The following is a 26,941-nucleotide window of genomic DNA, read 5'->3' on the forward strand; positions in this document are numbered from 1 at the left end:
TCTCCCTGCACCACATAAGTTGACACATTGTATACAAATGTGCTACAGTTAAAACACTCCCATATATTTTATTACTATCCACCCCCACATGTAATTGGACAAAATCGCTTCAAAGAAATCACATCTTTCTCCAGTTCCTACATTCCCATTGGTAGCCATGATCTTAACTACCGTCTTCAACTCATGTGTAGAACACACCTCCATTTAGGATCAACCAGTTAAACGTTTGTGTGCTAACATAATTCATTACTGGCCTGAGTCCTTTAACCTTGATTCTGATTGCACATGGTTTGCATAGATAGTTTAGGCAATACAAGGAAAGCTGAATAAGCAGGTTCTCTTTGAAATCTTCTATCTCATCTGCCCCAGCTCACTGGCTCTATTGTAACATTCTAATCTAAATGACTTCCATTTCATCACACGCGGCACATCTTGAGAATACAATTTAAACTCCTGGGTTTCGATTACTTTAGCCTTGAGCATTGATTCACCTGACATGTATTGTTGGTGAAAAACAAATAGCGACAACACTCTGTCAAGCTCCCACCCATTTACGAGATTACATCTGCTTTCTGCGATATTATCTGGCCATAACAACCATGGCCGGCTCCTTTAGCTGAGCTGAACATCGCTAAAGTTGTAGTGACTTATTTACCCATTCTCTGGACTCTGTAACTCTGCAGAACCAGTTTTTCAAAGTCAATGGCTGACTGCCGCATTTTAAGCTGTTTATCAAAAGCCCACTAAATGTAGATTCATAAATCCCCATGTTTTCTCAGTGTGCATGCATGTTAAATAAATACTATCTTTCCTTTAAAGTGGGTTCTTCAGTACAGGCCCCTTTTCTCGCATGCACATTATGAAAACTCCTCATTGCCTGCTTCTGGACACTCAATAGTGCATTATGCCTGATTTGCGTTTATATTTCATCTTGTGGTTTTGGAATTTTATCTTTCTACGCGCGTGCAATCGAATATGCAGCAACTTTAACCAAAATGTAATACTAATGTATCATATCCCATTCACAAATAACTACACTGGATACATATGAAATTGCAACATTGCACTGACATCACCGCACCCATCGTCACAAATATGGCATGCGCAACATAAACCCCTCTTGACCACCCCAACAGGTTCCATTGAACAGTAGACATATACAAACGAAAGCATTGGTGGAGTGAAATAGCTTACATTTATCCTTGGTACTTTATGTCACATATGGTGGCCAAGGAGACTTCTTCAAGCACCAAATTCTACCTTACCATTATTGAGAAAAAATCAATTATTAAACTATAAAACCAGGGTTCACACTAAGGAGTAACAAAAACTAGGGGTTACACCTCCTTAACACAATCCACTTGGTGGACTTTTCATACCAACACATACGTTTAATATGGGAGATGTAAATCGTGATGTCTTTACTCTAAATGAACCAACTCATGAGCCTTTCACTGCCATATTTACAAGGCTTCACACTGTACTGGGCCTCATTCCAAGTATGGTGGTATTTCCGTATGAAATGATGCCACACTCATTTACTGGTACTGCCACTCCTTTTGAAAGTAAATCTGCCAAATTAAGAGTCACTGGGTGGTAGTGTTAGTCCCCGTTTCGGTGTACATTAGGGCTTCATTATGGTTTGGTGCATTCTGCCCACAGTAAATCCTCATTTTCCAGAAGACAATCTTTCAGCCAAGTGTTGGTAAAAGTGGTGGTAAATCCAGTGCCAACACTTTTTTCCTGGACCGGCATACTCTTAATGAGGCTCAAAGGCAATCATTACGGAAATACATACTTGTGTTATTTCCCCCACAGAAGAGCCTCACTCTCCTCGTTCGCTGTTCCCACAGTAGTGCACACATATGCTTACAGCGAACAGAACACTGTTCAGCATTCCAATTAAAGCCGTGATTCATGGAATTATGTGTGTATAAAATAGGAATTTGCATGCCATTCTGCCTGCAAATCCCCATTCATCAAACAGGGATTTGCGGGCAGAAAGTCACGCAAATCCCAGTTTTACACGCAAATAAATGAATCAGGGCATCGATCACCAGCTTTTAGTCTCTCTCTCACACACAAAAGCACACGCAAAGGCACGCAAACACGTACAAACACCCGCACACATACACAAATACAGGCGCGCGCATGCGCAAACATGGGCGTACACCAACACACACACCACACACGATGATGTCGGAAGAGGAACATGCACTTAAAGGGTATCACAAATAACAGTGGCATGATTTTGTGCAAACGCCAGGCTTTAGCAGTTTTCAGTTCGGCATTTCAGTCCAATAATGCACAGGCACCAGCCATCAGAAATACACTGACTAAGCACTAGTCAGGTACCCACAAATTATAGTAATGATAATAATTATTATAGGGTAGTTTTAAATGATTTCTTGTTCATGTAGATAATTGCATGCTAATTCAGGTTCTCCAAATAAAAAAGTGGAATTACCAAGATTTGGTTTTAATTTATGAATGACAGGGACGTGTTGTTATTGTTTTATGTTCACTAATAGCGCATAGATACAAAAATATCCCCAAAAATGGCATCTAACAACAAAACAAATTAGGAAATGTTTTAGCATCGATTAAAATTGTAATTCACCTCTAGCTGAATTGGTTGATTTTTTTTGTTAAACACATAATGATTGTTTTCTTGTTTGTTAAAAATCTGTTCTTTCACATTGATTTAAATGTGTCAAAAAGATTATTTAAGAGCAAAAAATTTGAAAACGGGGTGCATTTGTTGTTTGCTAACAAAGTGAATGTTCAGCCAATATCCAACAGTTCCTCGTTCCTCAGAATGAAATTGGCTCTGCAATAGCATGGGGCTGTTATTTTCCATCTGCAGCAGTGGACCCCGAAACCTGTGTGTCCTTCAAACTGGCCTGTTGGTGCTCAAGAGGTGCTGCAATCTGTTAGACAGGCTAAGTGCCTGTTTCTCCAAGATCTATTCGCTAAGTGCCCTCGGATTGAAAACTCTTGCCAGGCCATGAGAGACATGCCCCCCAACTGCTCGTTAGTGCACGCGTGGAGGTTGAGCAGGCGAACGGGTGGGGGTGGGCAATTACATCACTTGGCATTGAACAAGCAGCATCCGAGCGCTGATGGCCTACGTCCTCTGCTGTCGAGGACGCCGACTGCTGACTCATCCGAGATATATTAAGACAAACACTGCGTTCTAAACACATGCCAGCGAAATGACACAGCCCGCCTCAAGGAAGCGTGGCAGCCGCGCCACGAGAGACTTCAAGCAGGACAATACGGGCTCGTGATAGCCACTGGCCCCCGCCTCCATCGCTGCATTGATGCAGGCTGCAAGGAGGCGTCGGGATGGGGAAAATGCTTACACCAGACAATGAAAGACCCAGAAAGCTCCTCCTTGACACAATATCAGAAACCGCATTCCCCTTCTGAAACAGATCAAGCATTAAAACGATCTTCGCAGCCCATGAGTAAAGATGTATTTGGGAGCATCTCGAAATTGCATGTTCTGTTATGTGTACAATCATCTTACAAGTTGAGCCTCCGCGCCCCCCTCATGCTCCTCAACAAAGCAAGTGCCGTACCACACTGGGGGGTGGCCTGGATCACCATGCACGCGCAATGCCCATGATGATGTAAGTATGTTTTTTATGGAAATCTTAAATCTTTCACCTAGCTTAGAAACAAAATGGCGGTGCCTGGCTCCTGGACTTAAATGTACCAGACACCACCGGCGTCTAGTGAATTATTAAATTTGAGGGGTGTCAAAATTATCCACAAATATGTGAGCGCGACTAAGCGTAGTAATGGAGCCCAAAACCAACCAAGGCGGTTTGAGGAGTTCTCCCTCCCAGAAAAGGTTTTGAATATTTTGTTTAAATGTATTATACAGCAAAGTTTATGTGAATAAATGGGTTAAAAAAAAACAGTTTTCAATCAGTTCAGTAGGGTAGCTCATGAAAAAAAAGCAATAGATGCAAGTCACCATCAATTTATATTTCCCAACGCATTTCCTTATGCCTTCCTGGCAATACATGCCAGTATAGAAACATGTTCAAGCTGGGTGCGCCCAAACATTTCCATGCTGGCTGCAGCAATATGTGCTTGTATTCCCATATAAGAACATACTCATGTTGATTTGTGCATGATGCCAGTAATGATACTTTAGGAAAACATGTCCAAGCTGGCTCTCCCAATGTGCACCAGTACCACATGTAAGATCATCCTCCTGTTGGCTTTACCGTTAAAAATGCCATGCCACAATGATAAAACTATCTGTACCAATGTAGAATAGTCTAGACACATAATAACACATATATTTGCTTTATCATAGATGCTCAGTAGAAAATACAATTGTCCAGTAAGATAGTATGTAGCTAGACTGGCTGCGTCAAAATGCCTGTCCAGCCACATAATATTGTTTATCATGCTTGGTTTATCATAGATGCCCAGAGAGAAGTGGCATACCAGAAATGGCTAAACTTGCTGCACCAAAATACCAATATAGCCTTGAAGTCCAGCAACAAATAACATGCCACAGTAATGTATATAGCTAGACTGGCTGTCCAAAATGCCAACTAGCCATGTAATAACACTCATCATGCTTACTTTATTGTAGATTTGGTTGCTTTGAAGCACAATTTACTTGATGTATACGCGCCTCATAAATGCACAATAAATAAATAAATAAATAGATGCCCAGTAAGAAAATAAAATGCCATAGTAGGAAATAGCTTGACTGGCTTCACCAAAATGCCAGATTAGGCAGGTAATAACAATTATCATGCTTGCTTTATCATAGATGCCCAGTAAAAAATGTCATGTCTGCCCTCTGGGCCCTCCAGTGCCTCACACACACAGATAAGCATACCCATTCTTACAATCAATCACACGGCCGCACAGAACGTTCCCACTACATTCTCCACATGCACACCCAGAACATTCACACATTGCATTCTCATTCACACAACATGCACACTAACACCCATACACACATATACAACATTCACATGCACACGTGCATATATACATAAACATCTGACATGCACACATGCATAATACACATGTACAGATATATACAAACAAAAAAGTGTTTCTTACATGTTTCCAGCCCAGTTTCATCAGGCCGTCGGTTCCCGTGCTCTATGCAGGCAGGAACTAGTAAGCAGGGAGAGCTTCCTGGTTCCTGTCGGGCATGTGCAGGGGAGCTGAAGGCGGAGCGTCCCATTCCACGCCATCAGGCAGTGCCATTGAAGTCGGCACCAGCCCTTCCCTAACCCTGAATTTAGTCAGTGACAGCTGTGGCAGAGCTCCCTCCAGGACATGGGGTGGCAGGGCGCCCCTAACAGTGGGGGATATGGGGGGCACTGCTACGCCAATTCAAGTTGAAAAAACAGCAAATTGTATGCCTAGCTTGAGTCACAAACTACAAAAGCCAATCCTGTGAGTCTTATTCATGGAATGCACACCCTGGACTCATAGCGGGCTAAATGCAGGTGAGTGCAGAAGTCAGCCGGCCCTACCAATCCACCTGCATGTGTGTTAAGGTTCCACGCATAACCAATGCACCTTTGCCACCTGCCTTCTTAAGGAGGAGGGCAGCACTTAAGGACTCGCAATCCAAAAAGGGTACATATGATGGAGGAGACTGCCGACACTTGCACTTTCACGTGTTTGTGTCTCCTCCATTCACTTTTCATCCTTTGAACTCCAAAATGCAACAAAAAAAAAGAGTGTTGAACCAGAAGATAACACAATTGTTTTCACTTTGCAGTGCCCAGTATTGTCAATGCCCACTGCAATATGCACTAGCAGCAAGCATTTACTGTGGATTGCTACTGAATGTGCCTGCAATTAGAAGGGGCTAAAACAGGCCGGTTCCATCGAAACTGTGCATTAACACCTGAATGAAAATAACATGCTGGCGTTAATGCATCTTTTGGAGTGAGCGTAAACGGTAATTACGTTCCGTGCCACCTTGCTCCGCCTGCAAACAAAATTAAAATGCCAGGCATGTGAAAACATGTGCAAAACCTGGCGTGCATTTGAAATGCTTGGGCCCATTTTGTCACAACACTCAGGCCAGTTGACTAATTGAAAATGAATTTATAATCATTTTTTCGATTAAGGTTAGGACTCGGGCTTCTCCACAGATACATTTTGAAACAATGTTGCATTTTGGGACCACATTAATCCCAGGGAATCTTTTGCTAAGAAAGGGAATTGCAACCTTTGGGTCTTCAGATGTTTTGGACTACAACTCCGTTCAGCCCTTTCCAGGATATTCAATGGTAAGGTATCATGGGAGTTATAGTGAAAAACACCTGGAGAGCCAAAGGTTGCAGACCCCTGTGCTAAGAGCACACCCACATAAACAGCACAGCTTTGGAACGTCAAAGGTGCAGTGCTGGGCAGCAGGGTTTCACCTGGCATCATTGCAGTGACACGCGGAGACAGATGTCTGTAAGGAGCGCTTTACTCCCTGACTTGTCTTACCATGTTGTTGGCAAACTGGAAGATGACTAAGGCTTCAGCGACACTCAGAATGTTCCATTCACAAAAAAACGGAATATCATCGTGGTAGACTCTTCTTTACATCAAATTGAATGTGGGAAATAACTGCTGCACTTTAATTGCACTTTAATTGCAATGGTTTCCCTAAGCATTCACCAAGAGTCAATCCTAGTTAGTGCTTGCAATGGAAACACAGAATTGCAGGTACTCAGTTGCTCCCAGAGAACCTGCGTACTGCTAAGAACTGCTGGCACTACTCCTTTACAAGTACTGACTTCCTACTGAGAATTGCCGGTACTGCAGGTACTCTGGACCAGCACAAGTGCCTGTCTATTTAAAGTCCTGCAGTTAGAAAAAGAACTTGCCACAGTGCCACTCAGAGCATATTGCTTTTCGGTGTTAATGTGAGGCAACATGACGCTGTGTTCATTCTCTGAGATGGCTCCTGCCATCCATATCCACCCACATGTAACAGGATGGCCGCCGTCACCATGCTGTGAGCGCAAAGGCTCTTTTCGGGGACTATGTTACCAATAGGTAACACCAGGCAGCAAGCTCGGGCTGGCTTATAGGGCAATAGAAATGTTTGCGGGCTCTGGCGGCGCATAAGAAGGCTAAGGCCAGGGCGGTGAGATCGGGAATGTTGATGGATTTGTTGGCATATAAGAAGGCTAAGGCGGTGGTGCAGAGGGTGATTAGGGAGAGGAAGCGTGGATACTGGAGGGGCTATTGTAGGTCCTTGGGGAGTGATTCTGGTGTGGGTGAGGTTTGGAAACAGTTCAAGCGGATGTCCGGTTTGATGAGGCCGCAGGGTGGTGTGTCTGTGTTGTTGAAAAGGGAGGAGGTGGTCAGTGAGGATGGGGAGAAGGCGAATTTGTTGGGGGAGTATTTTGCGGGGGTGCACAGTTCAGGGAATTTTCCGGACGCGGTGAGGCTTGGTATGGATGTGGTTGAGGAGGAGGTGCTTGAATTGTTGGCGGATGTTGGGCCTTGGGAGGAGCAGTATGAGGTTCCGTTTTCTATGATGGAGTTGGATGGGGCGATTCAGAAGGGGAAGTGGTCTAGTCCAGGGGTTGATGGGATTATGTATGTGTTTTTGAAGAAGTTGCCAGTGGAATGTAAATTGGAGGTGTTGGCATTGTTCAATGAGATCTGGAAGATTGGAGTTTTGCCTAGGCTGTGGAAGAGAGCGATTGTGGTGGCGATTCTGAAGAGTGGCAAGGTTCCTACAGAGTGTAAGTCGTATAGGCCGATTGCGCTGACTGTTGTGCTATGTAAGGTAATGGAACGGATGGTGGTTGAGCAATTGGGGTTTTATTTGGAGTCGAATGGGTGTTTGAGTGATTTTCAGAGTGGGTTCAGGAGGAATCGGTCGGTGGCAGATCCGTTAGTGAGGTTGGTGACTGGTGTGGAAGAGGCGTTGTGTGATGGGGAATTGGTGGGAGCGTTCTTTTTGGATTTGGAGAAGGTGTATGATATGGTGTGGAGGAGTGGGTTGTTGGTGAGACTGTTGGAGATGGGTGTGAAGGGGAGGATGTTTCGATGGATTAGGGTGTTTTTGGCAGATAGGTCCTTTCAGGTGAGAGTGAGGGGGGTTCTGTCTGAGGTTTGGAAGATGGAGAATGGAACGCCACAGGGGAGTGTGATTAGTGCAATGCTGTTTAATGTTATGGTGGATGGGTTGATTCGGGCTTTGGCGGAAATTGGGTGTCAGGTGGATTTCTTCGCAGATGATGGTGTGGTATGGGTAAGAGGGCGAAGTTTGTTGTTAGTGCAGAGTCGGCTGCAAGCTGCGATAGTGCGTATGGAGGAGTGGTGTGGGAAATGGGGCTTTTCGGTGTCTGTGGAAAAAAGTGTGAGTATGGTTTTCTCGAGGAGAAGGGTGCAACAGGAGTTGGACCTGGTTCTGAAAGGTGTGAGGGTGAATAGCGTGGAAGAGTTTTGGTACTTGGGGGTGATTTTGGATAGGAAGTTGAACTGGAATTCGCAGGTGGATGGTGTGGTGGATAAGTGTAAACGTAGGTTGAATTTGTTGCGGGCGGTGGGGTGCGCAGCAGAAGTGTTTACGAATGTTGTATAAGGTGCTGATTTTGAGTGTGATGGATTTTGGATGTCAGGTGGCAGTAGGTTTCACGGCGAGTCAGAAGCTGCGGTTGGATAGGGTGCAGGCGAGGGCATTGAGGGTGTGTTCGGGTGTGATGAGGTCCTCTCCAGTGAATGCGGTTCAGGTGCTTGTGGGAGAGATGCCGTTGGGATTGAGGAGGGATGTGTTGAAAATGAGGTGGTGGGTGAAGTGCAGTGTGAAGAGTGTGGCTCATCCTGTACGTGAATGTTTGCGGTATAATTGGAGGTTTGACTATGATAGGGACCGGTGGAGGAAGAAGGGGGCACTTTGGGGTTTCACATGTGGGAGAAGGGGGTGCAGTGGGGTGTGGGCGAGTTGTTGGCTGTGACGGGTACGGATTTGGTGAGAATGCCAATGTGGATGATGGGGTCTCCAAAGGTGTGTTTAGAGTTGGCGAGTGTGGTGTCGAAGAAGCGTGGTTTGCGGGTTGAGATCAAGGCTTTGGGTCAGGCGTATGTGGCAGGGAAGGAAGGATGTAAGTTGTTCACGGATGGTTCGAAGGATCCTGTGTCTGGGAGAGTGGGTATGGCGTTTTATCTGGAAAGCACTGGGGAGTATAAAGTGAGGCGACTGACGAATGACGTATCGATTTGTACGGCTGAGTTGGTGGCGATTGCATTGGCGATTGATAGGGTGTGCGAGTTGGGGTATGAGAAGGTGGTGGTGTTCTCGGATTCATTGAGTGGGTTGCAGGCGATTGTGGCAGGGGATGGTGATAGGAAGGATGTGATTTTGGACATCAGGAGGAAGATTGATCGGTGTGTGTGTGTGGGGATGGATCTGGAGTTGGCGTGGGTCCCCAGTCACAGTGGCATTTTGGGTAATGAGTTGGTGGATTTGGTGGCGGGTGAAGGCATGAGGAGAGGAGCGGTTGATGTGAGGATACCTTTGAGCGTGGAGGAGGTGAAGGCTGTGGTGGTGAAGCGGGTTATGGATCAGTGGCAGGAGAGGTAGGAGAGTGGGGTGAAGGGCAGGTGGATTTTTGGTGTCCGAGAGAAAGTGTCTGTGAAGGTGGATGCAGGGAAACTGGAATGGAGGAGGGAGGAGGTGATGCTGCACCGGTTGAGCATAGGGCATGTTGGGCTGAATGACAATCTGTTTAGAGTGGGGAAGCGTGAGTCGAGGGATTGTGCGGTGTGTAGGGTGCCTGAGACTGTGGGACATTTTCTGCTTGCGTGTGAGAGGCATGTTGAGGAGAGAGAGTTGATGAGGGTTTGGTTTTCTGCGCTGGGAGTGGCTGAAATGAGTGGGAAGGCTTTGCTGGGAGGAGTCGAGGTGAGAGGCAGGGAGAGGAGCAGTGTGCTGCTGGATTCCGTGGGGCAGACGGGGCGGAGGGAGGAGTTGTGAGAATGTGAGGGCTGTGTGTATAAATGGAGAGTTAGGTGTACATCATCCTTTTGGATGGGGAGGCGCCTGCGTGGATCCGCCCACGCATTTCGATAATTCAAAGAAGAAGAAGAAGCCCATGGCCAAACCAAAAGTGCAAAAGGCTTGCATGGGCATGTTTTTTGGGTCAAATTGCTCCACTTTTTTGGCCAATGTGGGCCAGTTTGATGAGTTACTTAATTATGCTGCTAATAGTTTTGACCATTGTTGCAGAATAAATATTCTTTAAAATGTAAAATGTGCATCACATTTTATCAAAAACCTCCCCCTTGGCTACTATTCAAACAGCGTCACAAAAGGAATGAATTCCCATTTGCAACTGTGGGCCAGTTTTGTGTTGCTGCCTGAGACAATTGTATGCTCCAGTCCGACCCTGGCAGCCAGGAGGGACCAAAAGCGTCCGGCTAATGCCTGGCTCTGGTCACGCTGTAATATTTTATCAATGCCAACTGGGCCAACGCACTGTTGTGCTGTGGTATCATGTTCAGGAGAACACCGGATGTAAACGGAGCAGCTCGTCGGCCCTCACCCGCAGAACACGTGTGGCTCTTGGAGAATGTGGGCACAGGCATGAGGAGCGGGGCGTCGCCCCCATTGCGGGGGCAGCCCCCACCCGCCGCCGCCGAGGGTGGGCTCTGCTCGGTCGCTGTGGCGGCGGCGTGCCCTCTCGCCCTCCGGTTGAGCGCGCCTTTTCTGCTCGCTTGACACTCGCTGTTATCATTGAGTCTGGCGTCTCGGGAGCTGTCATTGAGTCGGCTCCAGACGGCGCATTTCGGGGAGGGGGGCCGCTGCCATTGTTGGCAGGCAGGGATAGGGTGTCTCAGACAAAGGAAGTGGCTCTCTCTCTGCACGCGCAAACTGGCGTTATCTGATCCGGTTTCTTATTCTCTTCTTTCTCCCTCTCTTTCTCGACTGTCTCTGGCTAGGAGCCTTTATTCGCCTTCTTGCTCTAATGATCTTCATGCAAATGGCCTCCCTTTTTCCTAGGTACAATGTGTTGCCTTTTATGTTTCCCCTCCACCTGTCTCTCTGGACTTCTGAGTCTCTCTGGCCTCGCGCACATGCTATCTGTTTCCTCTCTCTAAGCCCCTCGTTCTTTTACTATCATGTCCCTCGCTCTCTCGCCCCCTAGCTCTTTTCCTACTCTCTTTGCTCCCTCTTTTTCTCTAGTTCTGCCAGTCATTATCTATCTTTCTATGTCTAGCTCTTTCACACTCTCTCTGTCTCTCCCACCTGTATTTTGTATAACCATCCCTACATGTTTAGAAAACTGTCTCGCTCTTCTCTCCTCCTCCCTTTGCACTCTCTCTTTCCCCACCTTTCTCTGTCTCTCCCTTACTTTAGTAGCTTCTCCTTCGCACCCTCTTTCTGTCCCTCTGCCTCTCACAGTCTACACCTGTTCTTCTTTCTTTGTCCCTTCTCTCTTTCTGTTTCTTTGTCTTTCACTCTCCACTCCACTTTCTGCTTCCATCTCAGCCTCGTCCCTTTCTCTCTCTTTAGCTAGCTATCTCTCCCCACCACGCTCTGCCTCTTTCTCGCTTTCTTTCTTAGCCCCTTCCTGTCTTTTCGTTTTTTTTTGCTCTCTCCTTTTCTCTCTCCCTCTCTCTGGCTCTCCCTCTGCCATCATCTCCCAGTCTCTGTTTCTATTTTCTTTCTTAGCTCCTTCAACTCCCCCAGCTCTCTCTTCCTCTTACACAGTCTCTCCATCCCTCTTTCTCTCTATTTTCCTATCTCTTTCTCTCTCCACCTCTATCTGCCCTTTATCTCTTTCTTTCTTAGCATCTCCCTCTGTCGTTTCCCCTCTGTCTCTCCACACCTATCTTTGCCTCTATTTTCTTAGCTTTAGCATCTTCCTGCCTTTCTCTCTCTATTGCGCCTCTCACTCTCCTCACCTCCCTCTTCATCTTTCTTTCATAGCCTTTCCCTCACCTTTCCTCGCTGTATATATATCTCACTCTGCTCGCCCTCGCTCTACCTTTCTTTTTTCTTTCATAGCCTTTCCCTCTCTCTTCCTCGCTGTATATATATCTCACTCTGCTCGCCCTCGCTCTACCTTTCTTTTTTCTTTCATAGCCTTTCCCTCTCTTCCTCGCTGTATATATATCTCACTCTGCTCGACCTCGCTCTACCTTTCTTTTTTCTTTCATAGCCTTTCCCTCTCTCTTCCTCGCTGTATATATATCTCACTCTGCTCGCCCTCGCTCTACCTTTCTTTTTTCTTTCATAGCCTTTCCCTCTCTCTTCCTCGCTGTATATATATCTCACTCTGCTCGCCCTCGCTCCACCTTTCTTTTTTCTTTCATAGCCTTTCCCTCTCTTCCTCGCTGTATATATATCTCACTCTGCTCGACCTCGCTCTGCCTTTCTTTTTTCTTTTATAGCCGTTCCTTCTCTTTCTCTCTCTCTCTCTCTCTGCTTCTCACTACCCTACCTCTACCTCTTTCTCTCTTTCATTCTTACATTGCACCTCTCTTTCTCTCTCTTACCTTCTCGCTTTCCACACCTCCCTCTTCCTTCTTAGCCTCTACCCATTTCTCTCCCTGTCTCTTTGACTCTTACGACCCCACCTCTCTATACCCCTTTCTTTCTTTCTTTCTTTCTTTCTTTCTTTCTTTCTTTCTTTCTTTCTTTCTTTCTTTCTTTCTTTCTTTCTTTCTTTCTTTCTTTCTTTCTTTCTTTCTTTCTTTCTTTCTTTCCCCCTCTCTCTCTCTCTCTCTCTCTCTCTCTCTGTTGCTCACTCTGCCCATCTATCTCTCCTCCTCTTTGTTTTGAGCCTCCTCCCTCTGCCTTTCCCTCTCTTGGTCCACTCCTTTCACTGCCTCTTTGTCTCCTTTTTCTTGGCCTTCCCCCTCACTCTTCCCATCTCTCTTTGCCGAGTTTTCTCTTAGTTTCTGAGCCTTTCCTCCTCTGACCCCCTCTCTCTTTCACCCCGTCTTTGACTTTCACTCCCCCACCTCTCTATGCATCTTTCACTCTTTCATTCTTAGCTTCTGCCTCTCTCTCTCTTTCTTTCTCACTCGCCATACATTGCTCTGCCTCTTTTTTCCTAATCCGTTATCCTCTCCTTTTACTTTCTCTCTATATTTTGCCTCTCACCCTCACCACCTCTATCTTTCCCTTTTTTTCTTAGCCCTTCACTCTCCCCAACTTCTTTCTTTCTTTCTTTCTTTCTTTCTTTCTTTCTTTCTTTCTTTCTTTCTTTCTTTCTTTCTTTCTTTCTTTCTTTCTTTCTTTCTTTCTTTCTTTCTTTCTTTCTTTCTTTCTTTCCTTCTTTCCTTCTTTCTTTCCTTCTTTCCCTCTCACTGTCCCCACCTCTTTCTCTCTATCTTTCTTAGCCTCTACCCATTTATTTATTTCCCTCTCTTTGCCTCCCACTCTCCCCACCTCTCTTTCTCTCTTTCATTCTTAAACTCTCCCTCTTTTTCTCTCTCTCTCTTTGCCTCTCACTGTCCCCACCTCTTTCTCTCTTTCTTTCTTAGCCTCTCCCTGTCTTTCTCTCTTTGTCTCTTTACCTCTCACTGTCCCCACCTCTCTCTCCCTTTCATTCTTAGCCTCTCCCTGTCTTTCTCTCTTTCTCTCTTTACCTCTCACTGTCCCCACCTCTCTCTCCCTTTCATTCTTAGCCTCTCCCTGTCTTTCTCTCTCTCTCTTTGCCTCTCACTGTCCCCACCTCTCTCTCCCTTTCATTCTTAGCCTCTCCCTGTCTTTCTCTCTTTCTCTCTTTACCTCTCACTGTCCCCACGTCTCTCTCCCTTTCATTCTTAGCCTCTCCCTGTCTTTCCCCCTCTTTCTTTGCCTATCACTGTCCCCACCTCTTTCGCTCTATCTTTCTTAGCCTCTACCCATGTATTTCTCTCCCTCTCTTTGCCTCTCACTCTCCCCACCTCTCTCTTCCTCTTTGTTTCTTAGCCCCCCCCCCCCCCACCTCTGTATATTCGCCCAGGTCCCTTACCCCGCCAGTCGCACACCAGCACTGCCTTCCTGGCAAGCCCTGCACTTGGGGACTGTTTCTGTATCCCTACACTCCCACTAGCAGCTCTTGACACCTGTTATCGGCACTTACCCCTGCACTCGCCACCTGCTGGCCGCACTTTTACTTACTGTTATTTATTCTATATATGTACTGCACTGTCCCCTCCCCTCACCCTTTGCACTGACCCCATTCCCCCTCCCCTGCACTTGCATGATCTGAATGACACCTGGCCTAGTAAGATCGTTGTCTGTCCTCCCTTTGTCGTCGCGCCTTGAAACACTTGTGTATAGGCGCGTTATAAATGCCATATCAAATCTCACTGGCCCTACCTCTTTTTCTTTCTTAGCCTCTAGCCATGTATTGATTTCTCTGTCTCTCGCTCTCCCCACCTCTCTCTCGCGTTCTGCCTGAGCCCCCTCTTGCCCATTTCCCTTTCTCTTTCCCCTTCTCCCATCCCATCACCCAGGTCTCTCTCAATCATGGGCAGAGATGCTTGTCCTCAGAAGTGGTTCATAAGGGACACTCTCAATCTGTAGGTCCCCCAACAGGCCCAGGGGCATTAGTTCGCTGCAGCAGCCAATATGTGGGTGCCCATCAGAAAATGCTGCATCGGCCCCAGGAGCCTCTGCATCTCCGGCCTACGGGAAACTGCAGCTTTGTCCATCTAGTGATTAGCTACTGGAAACAGTGTTAACATCGGTGCTGGTGAGAAATGAAGGCCGCGCATGTAATGAGGCCTGAACAATGGCACAGGGCGGCTGAACGGAGCATATAGAGCGCTGCGATTATGCCTGCGCTAGAATGCCGCTGGGGAAAGCAACAGGGACAATAATACATCCGTTTAGGCGCTAGAATGCAGCTGGGAAAAGCAGCAGCAACAGTGCATCTATTTAGGCGCTATAATACCGCTGAGTACAGCAGCAGGAACAACAGTACCTCTATTTTTAGCAAACGGCACCTGCCGTCCCACACTTGCTGCCCCGCCCCCCTGAACCCCCTCTTACAGCCATGTCCAACCTCTGCCCACTAAAAAGAAATACGCTGCTGGTGTTTGTACTGCCAGCCTTCTAACACGGGGTAAATACGCGGAACAGAAGACATGTTTCACAGAATGCTGCCTTCAGCTAGTGGCACCCCCGCGGCCCCCAGACAGGACACTGATATGAACTTGGGCTTCTGACCAGAATTGTTCCATTTTAAACCTAGTTTAAGGTCATCAGTGGCCCACGAAGACGCGGTATAATGGGCGGGATGGTGTTATTTGTTTATAAAACTCTTGGCGTATTAACCTTTTAAATGAGTGTCGATCTGTTTAAATGGCCTACAAACTAATTTTTATCATTTCATAGTTGTCATAAATGTGCCAGAACTGTGATTTTATGAGTCCTCATTTTAAATAAATCAACTTTGAATTTGATTAATTTCCCAACTGCCTGAAATGACACATTAGTCCGGGGTCAAAGGTCCATAACCCTGGGCAGGAAGTTGCAGAGCACATTTATGAGGTTTAATCAAGTTTCCTTTGTGTGAAAGAAAGAACCAGGCCCAATCCATTTGGCAGGACATTTATCAAGCTAAAAAAAAAGAGTGTGGAGAAGGAACCCTCAAATGCAGAATTGGTAAATGTGCTCGATTCTGAAGTCAAAGGTCAGATTGTGCACAACCCTAGTATTAAGAATGAATGGTAATAAACATATAGTGCTTCATGCCAGACTCTTCCATCTTCTAGGCGCTGTAATAATCGGAGTTATTATTACCCCACTAATTGAGATATTGCCCCAGAAAGGATGAACAGCTAAAAAGCGAAGTCAGCCCAGCCATAAGATTCTGAAAGAGTGGGGATGGGGGTAAGGGAGAGGTGGCAGTAAGAACAATGGTGGCTGACAAATGGAACCCCGTAGAAAAAGCCTATTTTGAAAAACACCGGTTTAATATCATACGCTAGGAGAAGTCAACGAATTGTCCTGTGCAGAGAACATCCCATCAGCAGAATCGATTCCATCTTATTCTAGTGCAGCCTCACACACTGAGGTGCGGCTCAGAAGTGCCAGGGTAGGCCCCCGAGTTTCATGGGCACGCCTGGAATCTGCCAGCAGGTCACATCTGCCATTTGTACAGGTTATTGTTCTCGGTTGTTGTGACCAATCAATTTACGGGGCACGGGTGGTCCTGGCAGTGCATTAAGTGGGATTAGAAATCGAGGGGGGCTCTCCTTAGGGTGTGTGGCCTAACTTAGGCCACAACCTCTAAGGACATTCCCCCACCTAGACTTAGTTTGGAGGGGGTGCAAATAATAGGATTACAGCTGGCGCGCACTACCATTATTAACTTTGATCAGCAAAGCCCCTCCATTTAAAGAAAAGAAGGGTCTGGGCTCACCACTAGGTGTGACACCAGTGTGCCCCAGCTCACACACAGCTGGCAGTCCTTTCATCCAAGGAGCCGGTGGTGCAACGCTTTAACCACGGGATCCTTAAATGAAACGTCACCCTGCAGCTGATGTCTATGTACTCAGAAACAGGAGGGGGGTTGGACTGGCAAGCTCTCCTTTTGTTTTCGAGTTAAGTCATCAAGCAGCATGAAGCCAAGGGGCTTCATGCTGAGTGATGACCATTAACTCAGAAACAAAAGGAGAGCCGGGCAGTCCTCCTGTTTCTGAGTAAACAGACATCAAGCAGCCCGTGTAGCCGAAGCACTGCACGGTTACACAAGCTGCTTGCAGGTGTCAGTACTTACGAAGTGCTGACATCTGCAGGCAGCCTGTGTAATTGCAGCGCTTCAGCTACACAGGCTGCCCGACAGAGGTGTCAGCGTGGCTGGGGAGCCTTTTTTGGAGACTGCAGGGCTGGCTCGGGCTATCCCCGGCCCACGAAAAGCCCTGGGTCCTGGGATAAGTATCGGTTTATAAACCATCAATCAGCCCTACACTTCCCGTACACCAGAAGGGATCTAAACAGATTGGAAACACAAGCAAATTATAAACCACCTTGTCCAATGTTGGTAACGTGGACAGTGCAGCAGGCTTATCTCCGAAAGGTCGTGGGTCATTGGTTAGTTGCAACACAGCGAAAATACAATTATTACCCAATGATAAAAGGGACTGACCAGTCAATGTTGTATACAAATATCGACTTTATTGTTATCACAACTGACAGTTCTAGCACACTACAAAAAACAACCCACCCTGTAAAGGAATGCCGAGGACAGGCAGTTACAAAGAAGGAAAAGGGATGCTCTCTGGATACTGATAGGTGGGTAGTCGGTATAGTAAATAATTTCAACAGTTCAAGGATAATTAGTTTCAACAAAAAGGGAGAAACGGGTTGTGAAATATCAATAGGGGCCTTCAGAGGACCAAGGGGGACAGAACCAAAATGTACCTTGTGCTACAGGCATTCTTGGTGCTCAACAGGGTTGAGTCCTTTTCAGGGGACATTGCAACTTCTGCGACAGAGTTCAAGACGGGAGACAGCTGCGGGTATCAGGTGGCAGGCAGTTCGGTGAACGAAGCTGGACGGATGGCTGCAGACTGGCCTACACAGCAGCTCGGGGTCAGGAATCTTTGTCTCAGTGCTGATTGGCAGCTCTGAAGCACTGGTCGAGATGTCAGGCAAGGTGTGTCCGACTGCGGCATAACAATAGTCAGCAGTACAGTCGGTTGCAGCTCGAGGGGCTCGACTAACTCAAACATTTCCTTTACAGCAGACGCTGGTTGATGTTTGTCGATGCACTCCTCCTAGCTTCTTCACTGGGCTCCTGGTGTCCTTTAAGGCAGACGGTCCAAAGCTGAGGAGAGTGTTGCAGGCAGCTGCCTTGTCCTTGTCCTTCCCACATAGGTGGCTTGCTGCATAGCCAATCAGGGCATGCTGTGTGCTGGCTGGGTACTGGTTCTGGAGCTGCCATAGGGTACCCTGGATTCGGTATCATGCTCTGTAGATGGAGGACCAGGTGGACCCATGTTCCGTAACTCCCGCCCCCTAACTGCAGTCATACTGGAACAGCAGGAGAAGGGACCTGTGTGAGACTCCATGTGTTATGCCTATCGCTCATAGAGTGTATGAGAGATGATATGCACTCAGACAGCCGTACCAAATGTACCGTCACACTGAAAGTGTGAGAGGATGCCGTATGGAAAGATGTCAGCACTCACCATTGGACATCCTGGAACGCTGACTGAAATCTGACAAGGGCAGAGTGATGTCATAAAGAAGATGTAGAAATCCGTGCCGAAACGAAATGAAAATACTTGAGTGATGATGTAACTGAAGCAATAAGAGAAACGTGTACAAAACGATAAAGTATTCATGAACGCAAAAGAAGATATAGTTGTTGACCAATAAGTGTAAATACACAGTAACGCAAGGTGGAAAAGATACTTGGTTGCTATAGAGGAATATATAACATGGCAGGGATGGTCATTATTGGAAAATGGACCCCGACTTGTGTAAATATTCAATTGAACTACCTCAGAAGCCGATGGGACTTGAAGAGTCAGGAGATGTTGGTAGAACAGCTTTGTGTGAAAAACAAAGAGTTGGTGTTGGCTTGGGGTCAATGATGCTATTTTTAAGGAATAGCTGCAAAGGGAGGCAGATGGATGAGTCATGGACATAAGAGATATTTCTCTAAGATTAAAGATGAAAATATTTGCAAGAGCCAAATATTGGACAATTAAAAGTGTATAAAGTCTATGTAAGGTAGAGAGCAAGTCTCTAGAGGCCAAGAGGAGCAATGCCACCACACAGTGGCAGAGTGCTGTGGGCGAGTGTTGTCTCGCTGTCCTGCTGGAGCTATAAGTGGTGTACTTGATATCGGACTCACTTTCCTTTCTTGCATCACTGCAATTTCAACACCGCTGGAAGTGACGGTTGTGTGTGGATTTATACTGTTCTCCGACATCCATTCAATCCATTGGTCCAAACAGTAAGTTGCGCCTCCTAGAACTCGAAGCGCATTTAAGCGGTAGGCCGCGCGCAGTCAACTTGCACACAGTGGCAGAGTGCTGGGAGCGAATGCTGTCTCGCTGTCCCAGTGAGACCATGTGCCTGTGAGTGGGTAAGTTACTCTGCCTTATCCGAAACAACAGGAGAGCGCAAGGAATACAGAAAATTCACACATGGAGTTGCCTGCGAATATGTGCATGTGTAATGCTGCTGCACGCAAGGGCAATAGTTGAATGAGACAGCAACTGAGGGAAATAATCCCTCCGCCCAACAAATTGAAAAATCGCTTGGATAAAAACCTCATTCTTTCCAGTATCTCGGATAGAAGTCACAGCACAAATTAACAACACTGTGAGTGAGCTCCATGACCTGCCCTACCCAAGTGAAACTGAAGAGCAGGAAGCAAGTTCAAATTTGGGAGACATTGATAATAACTCCTTATTGGACCTCTGTTTCTCGATTCAGTGGAGTATTATGGGAAATGGGAGAACTAGTATTCCTACCAATAATAATCTAGAAGATCTGCCAGCGCTGCCCAATAACCCGGACCAGAGCGAAAGGGACACCTCTGTTAGATTATCAAATTCACCCAACTTGTACACTAACTCAGACTCTTCTCTGCCCCTTTCCGTCCACTCTGCCCAAGTTGACCGGTTTACAGAAATTCAATTGTGCCTATCAACACTATAGTTCGCTATGAAAATCTTGCTTAAACTCTGTGGACGGATAAGTGACAACTTGGCTGGGCTGAAGTGGAGTGTGTTAGACCTGCCCAGGTTAAAATCCCCCATCCTATAATTATATCATCCAATAGCAAACAAAGTGGTAATGTAAATGAAGAAGATACACAGCCGATTAAGGCTAACAAAGTGACAACAGAGGACGAAATTGTCATACTTTCGGGGGGAACGGATGGAGGCTAAGGTCCAGCATAACCTACCATGTACCAGACACGCCGAGAAAAAACGGCAAGCCTGTAAGGACATCAGGAAGCAAACGACGAAAAAGATCTGCATTGCTCCTTTGGACCCAGGTAACCTAGGAAAGAAGTCTTAAAGAGCCTGCAAGAAGTGTGCCTGCCAGAAAAGGAAATCGGACAAGAGATTCAGTACCCTGACAACTTGGATGCTGCCCAGCGACAAGTCAACAGACAGTAAGGACTCAGACGTTGCCTCTGTGGCAGATGGGGAAAATCAGACTGAGCATAAGCTCGACGAAGGCTAGCAAAATACTTGCTCAACCTCAGATGGAGTAAACAGAAATATGAAGTGCTGTCCACTAGCTGCATCGGCTTACCATGTGATGCAACCAGATGGGAAACCAGACCTGGATGCAGCTACTTTTACAATCAAAATAATGCACCAACAGCAGAGAAACAAAAGGGTAAAACGCTCATCAATCGTGAACATTATACATCAAATTCCTTCTTGAGAGTTCTAGTATCTGAAGACTTTGACTTCGTGGAGCCTCTTAGATGTCTCAATGCAAATGTATCTCGAATACACTGTAAGGTCTTTGATTCGTACACAAAGATTTGTAATTACAAAATTGTACTATGCAAACTTGGACTGGAATTAGATGTGGACCCGAAAATATCTGATCCTGACCTGCCAATTCAGGGAAGTAGATCCTCTCTTAACAACCTCCTCTCAAAGCAGAAACCGAAAGAGTGACCGGTAGGGGAGGCTAACAACGCCGAAATCCAGAGAGTACTGAGATGGCTGGTGGCTGAGCTTCCAGCAATAACCACTAAGGACCAATGAAGGATTTACATTTCTTCATGGACCACCCGGGGGTTTGTTCATCTCCTGGGGACTGGAGATTCAGTGAAAAGCCTAGCGGCCAACCACTTGTTTATGTTGCAGGAGACTTGGATGAAGAACCATAATGTTGTCGATGGCTTTGACATCAGTCAAGTGCTTGCTAATAAAGGGACACATGGGCGCCCGTATGGTGGCCTCTTGATTGGCGTGAGGCATCCTTTGAACATTCTCAGAACTGTGCCCACTGAGTGTTTGGACTATATCCTCGTGGTAGAGGTCGAGGTCAAGTTGAGGGACATTGAAACTCGCCTACAGGCGATTTGTCTATATCAAGGTTGTCCAACATACGGCCCGCGGGCCACAATGCGGCCCACCAAGCCATTTTATGTGGCTCGCGAGGCCGTATATTGGACAACTCTTGAGTAAAAAACAAAAAAAGAAATTTGTTTTTTTGTGTTTTTTTTTTAAATATTCCTGTGCGCAAAACTGTTACTTCCTCTGGTGACCCCATGGGGTCAACAGAGGTAGTTACAGTCCTCATCCACGAAGCGTTAATTTATTTATTTATGCAATGTTTGTCGGATATCCGACAAACATTGCAGAAATAAATAAATTCGTCAAGAAGATCTTGGGACTTGATGATGGAGGAAGGAGAGACTAATTTGTACCATGGCATAGTGAGGGTTAACTCGGGAATACCATTCATTTTCAGTGAGCGCGGGTCCATACAATTGCCCCGTACTTCCACAAACTATGAACAATGGGATTAATATAGTAGCAATTACTTTGCATTTAAATATCCCATTTCAGGCAGGTAGGACCCACCATGCAAGAGAGGAACGGGGCCCGGCCCAGACATGCCCGTTCCTCTCTTGCATGGTGCTCCGAGGGGCAAAAGGCGAGCCGAGATGAAGGGAGGAGGTGACGAGGTGAGGAGAAGAGAGTGCTGGCCCGGGCGAAGGATTGTGTGGACAGGTGCAGTGCAAGAGTTCCTCTCGGTGTGGGCAGCACAGCGGATTCCTGAACCCCTGATTAGCCGCGGGTCACTGCTCAGAGGGCCATTGTGCGGAGTTACTTTCAAGGTTTGTCATCTCTGGACATATGTTTAGCAGGGGTTGCGGCGACACAGCCTGTCTGCCTCAAAATTCGTTCTTTTGAATTGCGAATGTCACTGAAGATGAACCTTTATCACCTTTGCAGTGCTTTTTTTCCTCGTCTCGAGACAAAGAAGAACAGCAGGAGCTCAGTTACGTTTACCTCTAAGCACAGTGCGCATTGATGAAAATGTCCATGCATTATACCAAGTACACTGGACATTATAGATGTGGCCAGTGGGGTGTCAAAGCATGGCGAATACCACATGTACAGCACAATATGTTACCCTAGTAGTGCCCCAATAACCCACTGCAACCTGCAAATGGGCCTCAGTGGACCACCTGCCAAGGTTTCTGGAAGTTGCTTATGATCTTGATTTGTGATCTATGATATGATCTGATATGATAGGTTATTTATAACACGCTTAATACCCATGCAGCAGTGATCCCAATCATAAAAGTGAAACAGGCAAGCCCAACAGGTATAACTTAATTTCACTCTTTTGGTAGCGCAGTCTGAGGGCAGCCTATACCCTTCAGGAGAGGTGTGAGCTGATACAGTTGCAACACAAAAAACAATAGTACTATGTTCCCAAAATACCTTAGTTCTTGTCTTTCGGATCTCAGCAGAGCCAGGCTTTTCGGCATCAGACCAGAAGCATGGGTGCCTTTGTGCTGGGCTGGGGTCAAGTCGGAGAGCAGCAGCGATGGGCCCCAATGATGCAGTTCTGTTTGGCAGTGGTGCTGATTTGTGGGTAGAAAATGCTGGGAACAGTAGGCCGTGCCAAGTGGATGGCACTGGAAGACTCAGTGACCTCTGGGCCCGGACAAGGGAATACTTGCCTTTGGCGCTGTGCAGGCTCGGCTGACACAACACGGCATATGGTTACGGCAAAGATGTCAAAGCTTCAGCATTGTCATTGAGCAGAAATCTGAGATTCAGGGGTGGTGGAGCGTCGAGGTCCAGAGTAATTATGATGGTGTCAATGGGGCCAGCGCTGAGCAGCTCCGCTCAGGACGGCCATGGGCCCGTGCGGGGCTGACAGGCCAGTGGGCAGACTGCAACAGGCCGGCTCGAGCCATCCTGCTATTTATACAAATCTCGGGGCGAGCAGGGCCTGATGGGAGAAACGAACTGCGCTACAATCTGTTCTTCTGCTGGGCTCTGCCTGCTGGAGCTTCCCCCTACACGCGGGTCAAGCAGCTCTGCAGACGCTCAGAGCTTCTGGGGGGTGGGGGTTGGGGCTGGGTCAGGGCCTGCCTTCTCACCCTCGCTTAGCGGGGCTTCCCAGAACTGACCCAACCCCTGCCCTCTTGCATGCAACTCATACTTAGCTGGCAGGGGAGAATCTGATCTCAAGGGCAGATCTCCCAGGGTGATGCTTACCCATTGCACATCAGTTTTTATGACCCCTGCTACGTTTCCAAATGCGGGATACACAACTGCATTATTTCTGGTAATGGGGGTCTGCGTTCGCGCTCTCCCCCCGATTTATTGGTGAAAGAAAAGGTAAAGAGTGCATTAGGCCTGCTAGGTTGCATACTTTAATATTATGCTCACATTGCCTTTTCTTCAATTAGGTTCACCATCGGGTGATCGCTTTTCCACATTTTATCTGTTGAATTGAATTATGCTTCTTTCATCACCACAGAAGTAATGTGTATTACAGAGATAAGCTACCATATGTATTGGGCACACTGCACATGCTCAGGCAGCATCAATCATGCTTTGTACAGGACAATGCTGGCCTAAATTGGGAACAGCCAGCATAGACATGTTGCTACAGAGGCATATTTTGGGTACAACCAGCATGACAATGTGTTACATCAGTGACAGTGCTGTCTTACACTGTGGACACATTGATCATTAAAATGTGTTGTGTTGTAAAATGTTCTTTTCTTATGGCTTTTTGGTCACCTTTTCTGCTGTAAAATGCACCATTTCAGCCCCATATTTGAAAAAAAATTCTTGGGGGGGGAGCCCCCCCAAACCTTCCCTAGAACCTTATAGATCCCTTGCTACGCTTGGTCGCCCCCACTATTTTAGAAAAATATTATCACATAGACACTGAAAGAAATCAAAAGCAACTAACCTTTGATCACTGCCCATGACACCAAAAGCTATCTTTGGGACTGCATGGCTATCACTGCCTGTGATGCTATTGTGTCAAAGATCACACAATATCACTTTTTAATATACTGCTTTGGGTGAGGTTGTTGACTTTTGGCTCGCCGGCCCACTGGGTGACAAAAAGTTAATGCTTCGGCCCAACATTCAGAAAGGTTGGACAAGCCTGGTCTATATGAACCCCCTGGATAAATACACACTGATGACATTCTGAAAGCACTAGCTAATGTTTTTGCGGGTTGGAAGTGGTAAAATAAGGGTGGCCTCACTGTTGTTGGGGGGACTTTAACACCGATGTAGTTGTCCCTTTAGCATTACTCCTTAGATAACATTGTCAGCGGATCTAAATGGCTATCCATAAGCGAAAAATACAAGGCTGCAAATGGCTGACATATTTGAGTGACTGTAATTTGTATATGCTTAATGGTCACAGAATGGGCGACATCCGGGGAAAACTATGTGGAGGGTAGGTAGAAAGCAAGGCACTTTAGACTATCTATTCGCCAACCCAACTTTAACACAACACACTATACAAAGGAGGGCACAGTTTAATGAAAGGAGTGACCATGCTATCCTAACCCTAGAGGTTGCCTTAAATTCTACCATTAGAACTTACTCGCACGCTGGAGAGCTGTGAGTTAATCATGCTGGCAATCACGTCAACTGGATGGAGAGAAATATTCAGCTGGTCAATAACTATCTATATACCATTATAAACAAAGTAATTGTAGATCTGGCCAATATGACGGTAGACGAGATAGAGGAGTGGATCTCATTTATTACAATAAAGGTCCGCTCAGAAAACTTCATGCGCAATACTTCTGATAAGCGCCACCAGTATGAGAAAAGGCTCTGAGATCGGAAAAGAATAATGAGACGGGAGATTTTCTATGTATAAAATAAGATCTGTACTTTAAGTGTCCTCTACCAAATCAAAACAACAAAACAAATTATACCGAAGCTGGGTCAGGTGGTGGTGGTATTTTCTAAAACAGTAAGTGTGGCAAAAGATGGCTAGAGTGCTGTGCTTGGTGGATATGAAGAAGATTTGGTAGACATTGGGAGCAGTTAAGAGGAATGTTCGAGAAAGCGTAGTCAATCCTGTGAGCGAAGTGCAATGGATTGGCCACGTAGAAATGGTGCTAACTGAACGGACCAACCCTGAAGTTATCCGGTGTGTGAAGCCGCCAGGAAAAGGAAAGCAATGCAATTAACTGCTTTGATTGCCACCTTGAGTAGGAGCACCATAGGGTACAGCCTGAAGGGAATCCTGAGGCTATATAAACAATGATTTGTACTGTTGAGATATATGGCCTGGAATCCCTCACGCTAACGGACATGCCCATGGTTGCCCATGGTTGCCAGGACAGATGCCTGCTTTTGGCGTCGGATCCTAGGACTACCATCCTGTATTTCAATCGAGGTCATACGCTTTGAATTGGGTCTCTTTTCAATGGAAACGTTAATCCTGATGAGGCGTGGCCTGCTATGCATAAAGGCTCTATCTAAACCACAGTGTCCATTATTAAAACTGATGGGCTTGGATATGGAGAACAGAGAGAATTCTCTATATGTCAAGTCCATCTTGGACCTATTTGGATTAATCAACTGGTCACAAAACATGGAGTTTGGATCCTGGAAGCACCGAAAGGTATTTAAGATTAAAATGCTAGACTGGGACAGGAATTATTTTGTTGTTTTTTTCATAACGCGCCTAATACCGTACATGAGTTTGGTTTCTGAGCGCAGATCTGGGATTCAAACCTCTGTTGCTCTGCGTGGTCTTGCTTCCAAGAACAGCGCGTTCCCCCTGTGCTCTCCTCTGTTCACAATATAATAGGATAAAAGATCACACACACTTACAGAAGATGAAATCATACCAGTTTATGTCAGACATGCTGTATACCACGGGAGTAGCGCAGCGCTATCTCATGTTATGTCCATTAAAAAACCTCTGTAGGTTTATATTGCTTCTCAGAATAAACAGGCTGCCTGCATTTTGTAACAACGGAACTGCAAGGAAAATGAAGCATAGTGAACGATTCTGCTGTGCTTGTAAAAACGAAAGTTGCCTGGAAACTGAGAAGCATATACTAACTGAGTGCCCCTGTATGGTTACAGCTATCATGTCAAATCTGGCTGGCTATGTACATGATTTGTCTTCAATCAGTGAGAGTGCCTTCTGGCTCCGCTGCCTGAACACAAGTAATAGCAGTTTACAACTGGCGCTATATCATGTATGGCTATCATTTGGGCAATTGCTAACACACGCTGAGCTGTAAATAGAACTCAAGCTTGGCCGGATATCACGGGGTGAAGCCAGAAAATAGAAAACAGGAAATGGAAAACGGAAATAGAAAATGCTACCATACTATCGCTCTGTATGCCACTCGCTCTGTATGCCATAGGCCATAAGTATTCAGATGTGTGTTCTGAGCAGCTATGCCAATAGGGCCTATAATATACCATCTCACTTAAGAAGGGGTGATATAGTCCACTCTTAATCTGCTTTGGGTGTCACTGATGTCTCCTTTAACCATTTTTGATTATGAATTTTTCTTAAATTTTACTTTTAACGGTTCATGGTGATTACAATCTGAAAATTCTTTTAATTTATAACATTTTGTACATTTTGTAAAATTCTGTACATTCTGCAAATCTGTCAACTTTCTGTATTGGATATACATACACTCTATCTATTCTTTTTGTTTCTTTTTTCCTTCATGTGTAAAGTCTTTGACTAAAACACATTCAAATATAAAATAAAAATAAAATAATCAAATCAAATTGCAGTAAATAACAGGCTGAAATCGACAAATTTGTGGTCTCTTCACACTTGATTCAGAAGTCGAAAACAAGGGATATTCATTAAGCCTCGAATTAAGATAGTGATGTGCTTTCACTCCCTTGAATGTCCCAGAACAGAGAACAGGCTACAATCCACTTCCACATGGCATGATAAGAAGCCCACAGAAGCTCACCAGAGAAAACATCTGAATTTTACAAAACACTACTG

At 46.0% G+C, this 26,941-nt stretch overlaps 1 non-coding gene across 1 annotated transcript; it reads left to right on the forward strand.

The window, feature by feature from the left end:
• The first annotated feature begins 23,124 nt into the window (after nucleotides 1-23,124).
• LOC138565554 (U1 spliceosomal RNA) lies at nucleotides 23,125-23,286 on the forward strand. Its single transcript, XR_011301396.1, has one exon. It is a non-coding gene; the product is annotated as a U1 spliceosomal RNA (small nuclear RNA).
• Nucleotides 23,287-26,941: the final 3,655 nt, after the last annotated feature.

This window comes from Ambystoma mexicanum, chromosome 1q (assembly GCF_040938575.1).
Source record: "Ambystoma mexicanum isolate Mex_15411 chromosome 1q, UKY_AmexF1_1, whole genome shotgun sequence".
NCBI classification, from domain to species: domain Eukaryota; kingdom Metazoa; phylum Chordata; class Amphibia; order Caudata; family Ambystomatidae; genus Ambystoma; species Ambystoma mexicanum.